At 26.6% G+C, this 12,848-nt stretch overlaps 1 long non-coding RNA gene across 1 annotated transcript; it reads left to right on the top strand.

Annotated features, from left to right (window-relative positions):
• Positions 1–3,263: 3,263 nt before the first annotated feature.
• Positions 3,264–7,415, top strand: LOC136076394 (uncharacterized). The gene is made up of 3 exons (XR_010636231.1): positions 3,264–3,425; positions 3,722–3,813; positions 7,338–7,415. It is a non-coding gene; the product is annotated as an uncharacterized LOC136076394 (long non-coding RNA).
• The last annotated feature ends 5,433 nt before the right edge of the window (positions 7,416–12,848 follow it).

The following is a 12,848-nucleotide window of genomic DNA, read 5'->3' on the forward strand; positions in this document are numbered from 1 at the left end:
AAATATTTACTGTTTTTGTATTCTTATTTTTAGAGCGTTTGTTATTTTCCACTACCAAAATTAATACAAGTCAAGGAAAAATGCAGATAAGAATATAACCAAAATAAAAACATTTTTTGACATTTTTTTTAACTTTTTTTCAGTCAGTATATTAAGGAAATACTTTATTATTTTCAGAAACATCGACAGTTTTAAAAAAAAATTTCAAATGTCTTTGCTAAACTTTACTGTTTTTATCAATGGACAGGAAAGCGAGAAAACTAATTGCTATTTATTTGTGAATTTTTTTTTTTATAACAAGTTTTTTTATGTAAAACGAAACGATGCTGCAAAATTTTGTGGGCTAGTGTATTGTTAATTTACTGTACTTTCTTAGCAAAAATTTTAGGAGTCTATTTAAAACTTTTGTTTAAGTTTTTAAATACATTTTTTTAAACAGAGCAATCGTTATGTTCATTGTTTCTAGTAATTTATATTAATATTGGAAATTAAGCAATATAAAAGAAACAATTTCGTACATGCATCAAATGCGTTAAATACATTTATTAAAGAAACTATGTTATTCTTTTATTTTTTTTTTAAAAAAAAGTGCGGTAGTGGTGTAGTGGTAAGAGCGCTCGCTTTGTAAGCGAGAGGTTCGGAGTTCGACTCCCACCACGTCCCTGGAAGTACCGCGCTGAACTGACTCGCGCAGCGGCCTTGCTCGGCAAGGTTCGTGTTTCGGAGTTAAAGAGTTGAGAGAGGGTTGCACCACGAATAACAACTAAAAAATAAAAACACAAAAAAAAAAATGAGTAGCCTCCTCGACTGTAGTGGCCCCCCTCGGGCCTTGGGGAGGTGAATAATCTAAAAAAAAAAAAAAAAAAAAAATTTAAATTATTCTGTCATTAGCAAAATTTATTAATCAAATAATATTCTTTACAAATAAATAACAATTTATTTTCTTATTTTCCTATTATATAAGTATTAAGAAAAATGTCAAATATAGGAAAAACTTTTTTAAAAGGGAAAAGATAGAAAAATGAATAAACCTAATAAACAAATAAACGTAAGAAAAATTAACAAAATTTCTTATAGTTCTAGCGTACATAGCAAATTAGTTTCTTAATTATATGACTGATAAAAATTGTGAATAAATTGCATATCAAAACTTTCAATTGTTGTTAAATCGTTATAAAAGATGTTTTTTTCAGCAACGACTCTAAAAAAAGAATAAAAAAGTTGTATAAAAATTTTATAAAAAATTTTTCTTTTAATTTACTTTTTTTAATTGATAAATTTTCTAGTTTATTTAATTAAACTTGATATTTTGTTTCAATTTTGCTTCCTTGTTTAAGAATTGTTTGTTTTTTTAGTAAATAAGTTTAGCTTTTTGCTGCAAATTACTGAAACACTTTATAAGTTTAGTTAGTTAGACTTTATAAAAGATGCGTATAATATGATGCATATATCAGCGATTTTACGTAAAATTAAATTAATTTTTTTTACAAAATGATTGATACACACTTGTGTTATTTAAAGAACTTTAACCTATTATTTAAACAACTTTACATCTGTGTTATTTAAAAAATTTTAATGTACGCTTTGTACATATTTTTAATGTCTACAAGGAATTTCGTTTTTTAAACAATAGATAACTATGTTAAAAAAGTAAAATTTGCTTATTGAACGATATCTTATATATTATTGCCGAACTTAATAGTGTTAGTGCCCCTTCAAGCATGTTTAACACGAACCCTTGGCAACCATTGCAACCAGGTAGTGGCAAGAAAGAGTCACAATACATTTCGTTATAAGAAAATGTGAGCGAAAGTGTATGCAAATATCTTACTTATGTAAACTTGAAATAATGTAATGTTAAAATATATTAAATTATGTATTAAGTTTTATAGTATGACTTTTACTTGAAAACTGCATTGCGGCAACATCTGCCTAATTTTGATCTTTAGCATTAAAAAAATTATATAGTTTAAAAAATTTTCATTTATCAATGTGCCAGCGTGGATAGCACACAGAGCTTCTGAACAAGAAAGCTATGGTTTGAGTCCTATTACTGGTGACTTTTTTTAAAAAATTTTTTGTATTATTTTAAAATACAAATTACTCTTGAAGTTTTATAGAGATTATATACAAAAATATGTAACTGTATTATTAACTATTATATTAGTATTAGTAACTAGATTATATACAACTATTATATTGTATTAGTAACTAGATTATATACAAAAATATATAACTGTATTACACTTTAACAAACGAAAAGATTTTTTAAAAAAAGTGAAAACTTGATAAACATTAAAACACCAGGTGAAAATATTTGTCACGTATGTTTCATGATTGAGATGCTTATGTTGTTAATGTGCTTAGGTAATTAGAATACAACAAAAAAACACTGATGACAGCGCACTTAACCACTAAGCTATCAATGAAATGCATTTAGCACTGAAACAAATCTAATTATAAGTCTCTTATAAGCTCTATGTATGCGGAAAAGGTGCACACGTTAAGTTTTGTGCTTTTTAAGTTTTTTTTCATAATAAGTTATTTTACTAAAAAATATTGAAGTAAATAAGAAATAGGTATAGAAATAATCAGTGTGGAATAGATATGTATAGAAATGGTAAGTTTGGTAAAGACCCATATTTACGTATCCGGAAAGCTAGGATATTTTTCTAATACCTGAACAAATGTAACTTATAAAATTAATGTCTAAATAAATATTTACATGCTTGCTAGATTATTTTCGTTCTTGTAGATTAATTTCTTTTATTTTTTACATTTTATTCATTTCCCTCGTATTAAAATAATAGACAAGTTTTTCTTCAGTAGCTGAATATTTTGATTATTTCAATATTTCTATAAAATATTTTAACTGAATTTATTATATTTGTAAGTAATAAGAATATTTCATGAATTTGTATTTAAACTTCTGTCACAATGGTGTGAGGTTTTCAAAACTTTACTTCATTAAAACACCTTTTAAAAATGTCTATAGAGTTATTTAATTATTACCAAACTTAAATGATTTTTAGCATAAGATAAATAGCATAGAGTAACAAAAATCGCTTTTCATGTACCTAAAATATTTTATGTTCAATGTTTTATCACAAGGCCTGGTAAAGTCTGATAAGATATGGTGTTAAATGACTATAATATATTATTTCCACTAACAGTAAATTATAAAAAATAAGTTGACTATGAACAAACATTAAATATACTGAAAATTATTGGTATAAACTTGTTTAAATTTTTTTAAATTATTTGTTATATATTTAATTTTTAAGGAAGCTCTTATAGCTCCTCCACATGAACCTGAACTTCTTCCATCAGAACCACCACCACTTTCTTCCACTACAAAAAGAAGAAGAGGAGCAGTTAGTGCTGCAGTAATTTCTGAAGAAGATGCAGCTTCTTATGTCAAAAAGGTTTTAATGCTACTAAATATTTTTAATAAAATTAGATATATTTAAATGTGTGTATATTTTGACACACATATTATACATACATACATACATACATACATACATACATACATACATACATACATACATACATACATACATACATACATACATACATACATACATACATACATACATAAATACATACATACATACATACATACATACATACATACATACATACATACATACATACATACATACATACATACATACATACATACTTACTTACATATATACATAATGAAATTTTTTTATAGGTGATACCAAAAGACTATAAAACAATGGCTGCCTTATCAAAGGCTATTGAGAAAAATATTTTGTTCTGTCATTTGGATGATGCTGAAAGAAGGTGATTTAAGTTTTTAATTTTTTTAATCATTCATTTTAAAACAATATATTTAATATTTCATTATGTATATGTATTTTATATAGATAGCAGAATTTGTTTTGGATTTTTGTATGCTTTATATAATGGTTTTTACAAAAAAAAAATAGACTGTTTTTGTTCTAAAACTTAAAATAAAAAGTTAAAAAGAAATAATACTAAAGAAAACTAAAGTCTTTGTTGTTTTGAGTTTCATAAATGTATACACTGCTTATCCAAGTTAAATTGCACATACAAGCATCAATGTTGGGAATTATTCAGTTAATTATTACATTCATGCTTTTATGTGCACATGTAAACATATAATAAATAAATATATATGTATATATACATAGAAAAGTTAACTATTGCCTAAATATATATATGTGTGTGTGACACACATATATATATTTGTGTCACACACACATATGTATGTATGTATGTATGTATGTATGTATGTATGTATGTATGTATGTATGTATGTATGTATGTATAATATGTGTGTCAAAGTATATATATATATATATATATATATATATATATATATATATATATATATATATATATATGTATACATACATACATATATACATATATACAACCTTAAAAATTAGGGTCAGCATTGTAAAAAATTGCCGACTTTGATTCTATGTTTATGTAAAACCTTTGTATCAAAGTTTTTTTACCAACCTGATGATCTCTAAAAGATTGTGGTCGGCAAATTATTGCTGACCTCATTTTTTCTAATTCTGATGGTTGTATATATAGTTAACTATTACATAAATATATATATATATATTAACTATGTGCCATCGGCAAAGGCCGATTAAGGCTAATTATAGAGTTTAATGTATGTATATAAAGGTAATATCTTAATATTAGGTATGCATCTTGTATATATAAGGTGTGCCTATGCACCTGTTTAGTTTGGCTTAATAGTCAATACCGATGCATCGGCCAATGCTGATTAATCAACCAATGCCATCGGCCGATGGATCGGCCAATGGTCTAGCCGATTAATCGGTTGCTGGTTACCAATAGCATAGGCTAATAGGTCGAATCACTTCTGATGAATAGGAACATATTAAATACGTAATTTAAACCCTTAATATTATTATAATACCCTTAAATAAATACATTAAACCTATTATTAGCCACAATCGGCATTAGCCGATGGCACATCACTAATATATATATATATATATATATATATATATATATATATATATATATATATATATATATATATAATTAACTATTAAATAAATGAAATGAGCCAAAATGTTGCCATGAAAACAATTTGCAACTTTAACTTTATCTAAGCTAACACTGTATTGTAAATGATATTTTTTTTAAAAAAAATATTCAATATAAAATGAATTTTTGGGTGGAAAACCATCTTAATATCTTAAACCATCTTTAAACCCCTTAACAACCTTAAACCATCTTTATTTCATTTTATAGATATTTTGCACAAGGTACCTGTTGCAAAATGTCTTTAAATAAATAAACTAATTTTTTTAAATAAGTCAACTAAAGCATTAAGATAGCATGAATATTCTGTATAGTTGCAGTGAACAAGCTGTTTAGAACGAAAAAAATGCTATTTTAATGTTGTTTTTTTTTTTTTTTTTCAGTAACAGAATCTGTACCAAATTAATTTAAAAAAAAAGAATGAGTGAATATAAACTTTTTGTTTCTTCTTGCTGTAAGAGATTGTATTTATATGTTAATCCTTCCTGTGTTAGATCATATTCATATATTGATGCTATTTGTAATAGATCATGTTCATATATTGACACTTTCTGTGATAGATCCTGTGGATGCTACCTGCCCAAACACAAGTTTATCTGTGGACACACACACACACACATATATATATATAAAATTGGGTTTGTCAAAAGGATTTTTTTTCAATGAATGGAATTTTTGCCTCAATGGTACTTCCTGAGTGGTTATAATTAAAATGGTCATAATCTGTTTAATCTACATCGTAATATGTGTGGATACCATTTAAAAGGTGTGGACACCATTTAGCAGTTGCTTACATTTTAGTATTTAGACTTAAGCGAAAAGGTGATTGATAAAATTATTATATAGTAAAAAAATATTACTCAACTATATTATTCATTTTGATTTTTTATGTTGAAAAAACTTGTAGAAATGATGCTATTTGTGCTATTGAATTTATGGAATGAAGAATTGTTTTCTAATAATAATCAAAAAATATTTTTGGAATATATTGCAAGATTTTACAGCATGTTTCTTTGCACTTTGTATATGTGATGCAAGCTAGATACAACACAAGTAGTACAGTGTGTTTAAATAGTTTAACTAACTTGATTATAAGCCCTTTTAATTTTATACTGTTAAATGCAGTTATATCAAGACAGATTTACCTGATTTTATTAAGCATTCAAACTTCTTGTTGCTTGCTTATAAAGCAAGTTGTACAGAGTTTAAACTTTCTCACTTCTATTGTTGCCATTTCAATTGCATTTTAGTTTTGATTTTTAAATGTTTTTCTTGTTGAACTTTATTTTCTTACATTTTTGCTCTTTTTTTTCAACAAATAAAAAAAAAACTTGAAAGTTTTATATTTTTAATTGTTACTGACTTGCAAACAGTTAAGGAAAAAAATGTAGTAAAATGTAATAAAACATCCCAACTGTCATCTAATTAATGATAAATATATAATACAAACTAAATGCTAGATAAATGTTTTAGTGACAATTGATTAGCACATAATTATAAGTATCAGCAGTATAATCATAAATCACAAATTAGAGTTTATGGTTATTCTGTTATTTATACTTTATTCTGTTATGATTATAATAATTAGCAGGGCTTGAGTACATACATCAACTGTAGGTTTGGGTTTAGGTTTTTACCATATATGTGTGAATTGTATTTATTACAGCAAAAAAACATTTTTCTTTATTATTATTCCTTGTCTAAAACTGCTTAACCTTTTAAGAAAAACTGTTTGCCTAAAAGCTTAAAAAAATCAGCATTGTTTACTAATTATTTAAATTTTTAATGTTGACAGTAATTGTAGATATGATGCTATTTGTACTATGAAATTTATGGAATGTAATGTAAATTTTTTTTATAAAGTTCAAAAATGAATGTAAAATTTTTTTTAAAAACCATATAAGTGTTTTTTATGTAAGTTGATGTATGTATTGGTTAAATACACCAGCTGAGATTATCCATGATGAAAATTACTTCAGTATGAGGTTATCTATAGGGCTGGATAAATCTTGATGAAAATTAGGTAGTTTGTAGGGATGCAATTTTAAAGGTTTTGTTTTTATATAACCCTAAGATAAAGAAAATAAACTTTTAATTTTATTGATTTTTTTTTTTTAACCAAAATGAGGCTTTGGTGTAAAAGTAAAAACTTTCTTTTTTGTTTTGTTTTTTTATTTTTAATTTGATAACCATTAATTTTATTAATAAAAAAGTATTTAATATTAATCTATATATATGTTCATCATATGTTCTAGTGATATTTTTGATGCAATGTTTATGGTAAAACACTCTGCTGGTGAAGTAATCATTTTGCAAGGCGATGAAGGAGACAACTTTTATTTTATAGACTCAGGAGAAGCTGAAGTATATTTTTTGATTTAATTTCTAGTTATGTTCATAAAACATTTTTTGGGTATGGAAGACTATTATTGCTTTTTTAAAAATTTAAAAAATTATCTGACTTATGTATCATAAATTTTGAAATGGTTTTGAAATTTTAATGATTAATTTTTAATTGTATTCTTCTAATTTTTATTGTTGTTAACAGTTTATGTTTATCTACTACTTAACTGTGAATAGATATTTTTTTGCTTTGTTTACTATAAATATCTGTTGAATCTGTTGTTGGTTTGTTCTTAAAAATTCAACACAAATTTTCTTTGGTTATAGAACTTTTTACCATTTTGAAATTCTGAAATTGTTCAATAATGATAAGAAAATGAAACTGTTCAGTTTATGAAACAACTTTAATTTGTGTTTAAAGTTAGACAATCTGTTTCATATGTTTTGACATTCATGTCGAAACATAAAGATATTTATTCAATATGATTTTCTAGAGTATACTGCTCGAGCCTTATAAAAGACATTTCTATTCTAGAGTATGCTGCTCAAGCCTTGTGGGAGACATTTCTATTCTAAAGAATATGCAGCAATTAGTAACAAAATGAATCTACTCCTTACAACCACATAAAATCCAATAAAAAACATGATGAAATTCAGCACCCTTTAATCGTTAAATAATCAGAAATCATTCTAATGAATTTTTTTAATTTTATTCTGCAGGGATGCTAATGTGTTGTTGTTTATTGTAATGTTAATAAGTATTGATTATCATTGTTATTGGATTAAAATAAGTAAACAAATATTAAATTGAATAAAAGTTTTAGAGTTCTATAATAAAGTGTCTTCAGTTGTTTTTTATTTAAATCCTTTATTGTTGAAATTTCAAAATTGACCAGTATTTCTCGATCCTCAATTGGATTTTTTTTTGCGGCAATATAAACAACTCAATTTATTAAAGGGATCCCAAACTCCCAACACATGTTGTGTTCGATAAAATAGTTTAAACCATCTTTTTTTGATTAAAAATAAATAATGAATGCACACTGAGAAAAACTAATCTTGTCGTTTTAGTCGAAGCTCGCCTTCTCCATTTTACTCAAAAAATCAAAGTCTTTAAATTAAACTTCACAATCTGCAGACTTCGGTAATTCCTTTGAAGCGCGTTTATTTCGTAAAAGTTTTGGTATTTGATTTCACGGTTTTTATTTATTTTTATTTATAAATTTTTTTATTATTTGTTTAGTTATTTATTTTCATTATTTTGAATTCATATCTTATTTCATATCAATCTTATTTCATATCAATCTTATTTCATATCAATCTTATTTCATATCAATCATATTTATTTTCATATTTTTAATTGTTAATTTTATATTTAAAAAGATATTAAAAACTTCTAAATATTCTATGCTTGTTTGTTGCTTTGAATTGTTATTGCACTATATTTAATGTTAATAAAAGATGAAGTATCTACTATCTCAATCAAGATTCTGATAAAAAATTGTTTTATATTAATTACCTGCATAAAATTAGTAACAGCATTTTTATTTGGTTAGACAATATTTCGTCTGAAAGTCAATCAAGAAAACTTAGTTTAAATAATTATGTCAAAATATATTTAAAACAAATGATTTTAATGATGGGGGTTCTAAAGTCTTTTTATGATGAAAGTAGGTAAAAAATAAATAACTAAATAAAAAGCTCAACGTTTAACTTTTTTTTTTTAAATTATATTGCAACTGTAAATATTTAAATAATTATTATTTAGAACAACTAAGAAATAAATAAAAAGCCCCTAAAATTATGCGATATTGTGTTGTTTTATTCTAAGATCAAATAAAGCCCTATGGAGTTGTCCAAAAATTAAATCAAGCTTTAGGGTGAGGGGAAGGCGATTTTGTAACAATTTATTATGAGGCAGAAGGGGGGTCTCAATTTTGTGATGCAACAATTTTTTATTTTTTTTCAGTTCTAAATTTAGAGAATTCTTTCTTTTAATTAAAAGAACATCTGACCAAACCAAAACCCTTAGTTGATGTATCTACATATTGATTGTAAAGTCAACTACGCCTAAACTTTACTTAGTCACAGAAGTCTGTAACTTCTCTGTTAATGCATACACTCCCATTAACAGAGAAGTTACAGCCTGTTAACAAGCTGTTACGGCTGTAACAGTCGGTGTGCAGTGCACATTCTGTGCTTTGACTTTTTATGGTCCAAGTGCAAAACTTTATTTAGTTGGTGCACCAAACACTGCTTCAATTTAGAGGTTTTAGGTTGACCTAAATGGTACTCAAGATGTTTCAAAAAATATCAATACTTTGGGTGGGCATGAGATATATTCCATTGAAAACAAAATAAAAGCGTTCCTTTTTTGGATTTATACACTTTTTTAAATAATCGCTTTGCAAAAGAAGTTTTAACTCAGTAGCGGATCATGCCTTTTTTGGTGTTTTAGATACCAAATTATAAACATAGAGTAAACTCCAAACATTTATATGTTTATACTAGTGTCAAAACAAGGAAGTTTTGTCAAAATATCAAAATATTTGGAGCCTGGGAACTAAAAAGCCCTTTAAATCTTGCCCCCTGCCCTAAAGTGGAGAGCAACAATTTCATAATTTTTGTTATAAACTATTCTTAACTAAATTCATATTAATTTAAAAATTTCAAATTTTATGAAAAAATCTTTTATTGTTCAAGAATTATGTCAATCTTAAAATTGTAACCCCCTCAAATTGAGGGGGGTTAAAACTTTAAATGGCCATCATTTTTGAACGATATAAAATTATTGCACAAAATTTAAAATTTTTTATAAATAATGATCTTAGTTAAGAATAGTAAAAAAAATTTTTTTCTTACTCGTTGCTCCCACGTTTGGGGCAAGGGGGAAAAAAATTAGGGTTGTTACTGTTCCCAGGCTCCAATCAACCCAATAATATGCAAAACATCCTTATTTGACATAAACATCTAAATGTTTGGATTTTCTATCTTATGTTTGGAAGTTAGCTTTCTCAGACAAAACAAAAACACAGAATCCACCCTCTGTCTCAACTATCTATAAACTAAGAATATCACTAGAATGAAACAACACTGAGACAAATACAAAGTATTAATTCTTTCAAACATTTTTTATTCATGATTACTTCTTTATTTTACAATAATCCAATATTTAGTACTGTATATAAAATTATTCACATCCTCATACTAGAGTAGGTTACGGCCGTTTTACGAAGCTTTTCTCCATGGCATTTGCTGAGCTCCGAAGCTGCAAATCTTTTCATTGTATTGTTAATGTTTTTGTGCACAGCTTCACAGCTTTGCTCACTGAAAATACCCAAGGGTTTGTTTTTTCTTTCAAGAAACATGACGAGGTGTGACTGTATGATGTGAAATTTCCAACCTAGACAGATCTTGTCGTGTATTCTATCAGATACTTATGCAAGTTGCACATTTCAGAGACAAATTCCTGAATATCTCTGCTGAACTCAAGAGATAGCTTCATTCCAAAACATCCTTCTGTCACTAAAATGAACAAATTCTAAGGAATTATATTTATAATTACTTATAAACTATAAGTGAAAAAGTAATTAACTGATTGCATACCGATTTTGAATTTCCTTAAAGTCTCAATACAAGGTATCATCAGAAGTGGAGCTATAGTTATGAGTTCATCCAAGCAAGAAAGTACTTTTTGACAGTTAGGTCCATCAAATCCTCCTCCATTGTAACCGTGCCTAGTTACAGTTTTACCAATTAGGAATTTTTTAATTGACTCCTCAGCCATCAAAACATCTGTTATTTGTGTAACAATATGTTCAAACAAATGTAATTCAGGAGGAGGAACTATATCAATAACAAGAGTTTCTCCAGATTCTTCAATTAGGCATGGTCGAACAAACATTTTTATAGCTTTTCATATCCTTATTAAGTTCCCCATCCTCAATAAATTTCTGATACCAACTAGTCAAACTTTGAAAAGTCCTCAACTTTCCATTTTTGTCATTTTTTTCACCTTCACAGTAACAGCAAGCATACTTTCCCCCATGTGCCTTTAAGTATTAGTATTAAAAAAGACTTTAAATAATAAGTTAAATGTTGATAAAGTAATAAAAAGCAATAACTTTTTATAAATTATTATGCAATTACACAAAATAATTAATGTTTAACTTACAGAAATGCCCAGTAAACAATTAATAAGCTTTAAGTCAGCTGCTACTGTGTATTTTAGCTCATTTAGCTTAAGTAACTTAATAAGCCTCTCCAAATTATAGTTACTTTCTTGTACTCCACGTACAAGACCCAAAATAAGAACTGTATTGACCCCTGTATTTTTCATGTTTCTTTTCTCTGATTGTAGCTCTTCTGGGTTGAAGATGTTCATTACTTTCAGTGAGCCTTGACCTCCATCAATACCAACTCTTATTAGGCAATTGTAGGGGTTAGCTTTAATTTCACAAATCTTTTTTATTAGTTCCCACGGTTCAGGAACAAATACAATATCTTTTTGAATTTTATCAACAACCTTGTATTTTCCTTTGTTGTGTGTTTGTTGAAAGTTGCATAAAACGTTTTTATAAAATTCATTTTCTTAACTGGAAAGATTTGTCCTTAATAATTTTTGAGACATTAGGTTCAATACCTAGCAAAAAATACAAGAATAATTTATAAATATATAAGTAATATGAATATATGCAAAACAAAGTTCATGTGCATTACTGTTACCTCCGCGACCCAAATCTTTACGTATCTCAGTCATACAATCCATTGCTGACATGGGAAGATCCATTTTCTTTTTTTATACTAAATAATGTATCTGAAGATATTTCTAAAATAGGTTTATGCACATCTCCAGAGTAGAGAGCAGCATGAAGGGCTTTACCACCTACAAAAAATATATGAAAAACGTTCTATTCACTAATGTTTAACTTTAATATAAATGTATTTTATAAAATTATTAATAAATATAGATAGGTAAAGAAATATAAATACACATTTACCTGTTGCTATAGTTAATTCGTTATTTTCAGATGTTTTATGCATATCTTTTAGTACAGAGGAAATAACTTGTTGGGAGGTTTTTGAGTCTTGAGAAAGAATGAGCTTATGTAGATTTTGCACTATTTCAGATTTTGTGCAAGGGTGTCTGATACCTTTACCTATCTTTTGGCAGCAATCTGTGCAAAAAGATGTGTTATTTACATCTGAGGACTTAAAACCAAAATCTTCAATAAATTCAGAAAGATTGATTTTTCTATGACTCCTTTTTTCTTTTGCAATACAGCAAATTGGGCATGTGCATAAACTAGTATCCTGTAACCTACCTAGTTTTCGTAATAATACTCTTCCAATCTTCCACATATCTTCTATGTTTTGAGAGACATACCCTTCATTCTAAAATTTTTTAATATAGTATATCATAT

Source organism: Hydra vulgaris, chromosome 02, assembly GCF_038396675.1.
Source record: "Hydra vulgaris chromosome 02, alternate assembly HydraT2T_AEP".
In the NCBI taxonomy this organism is placed as follows: domain Eukaryota; kingdom Metazoa; phylum Cnidaria; class Hydrozoa; order Anthoathecata; family Hydridae; genus Hydra; species Hydra vulgaris.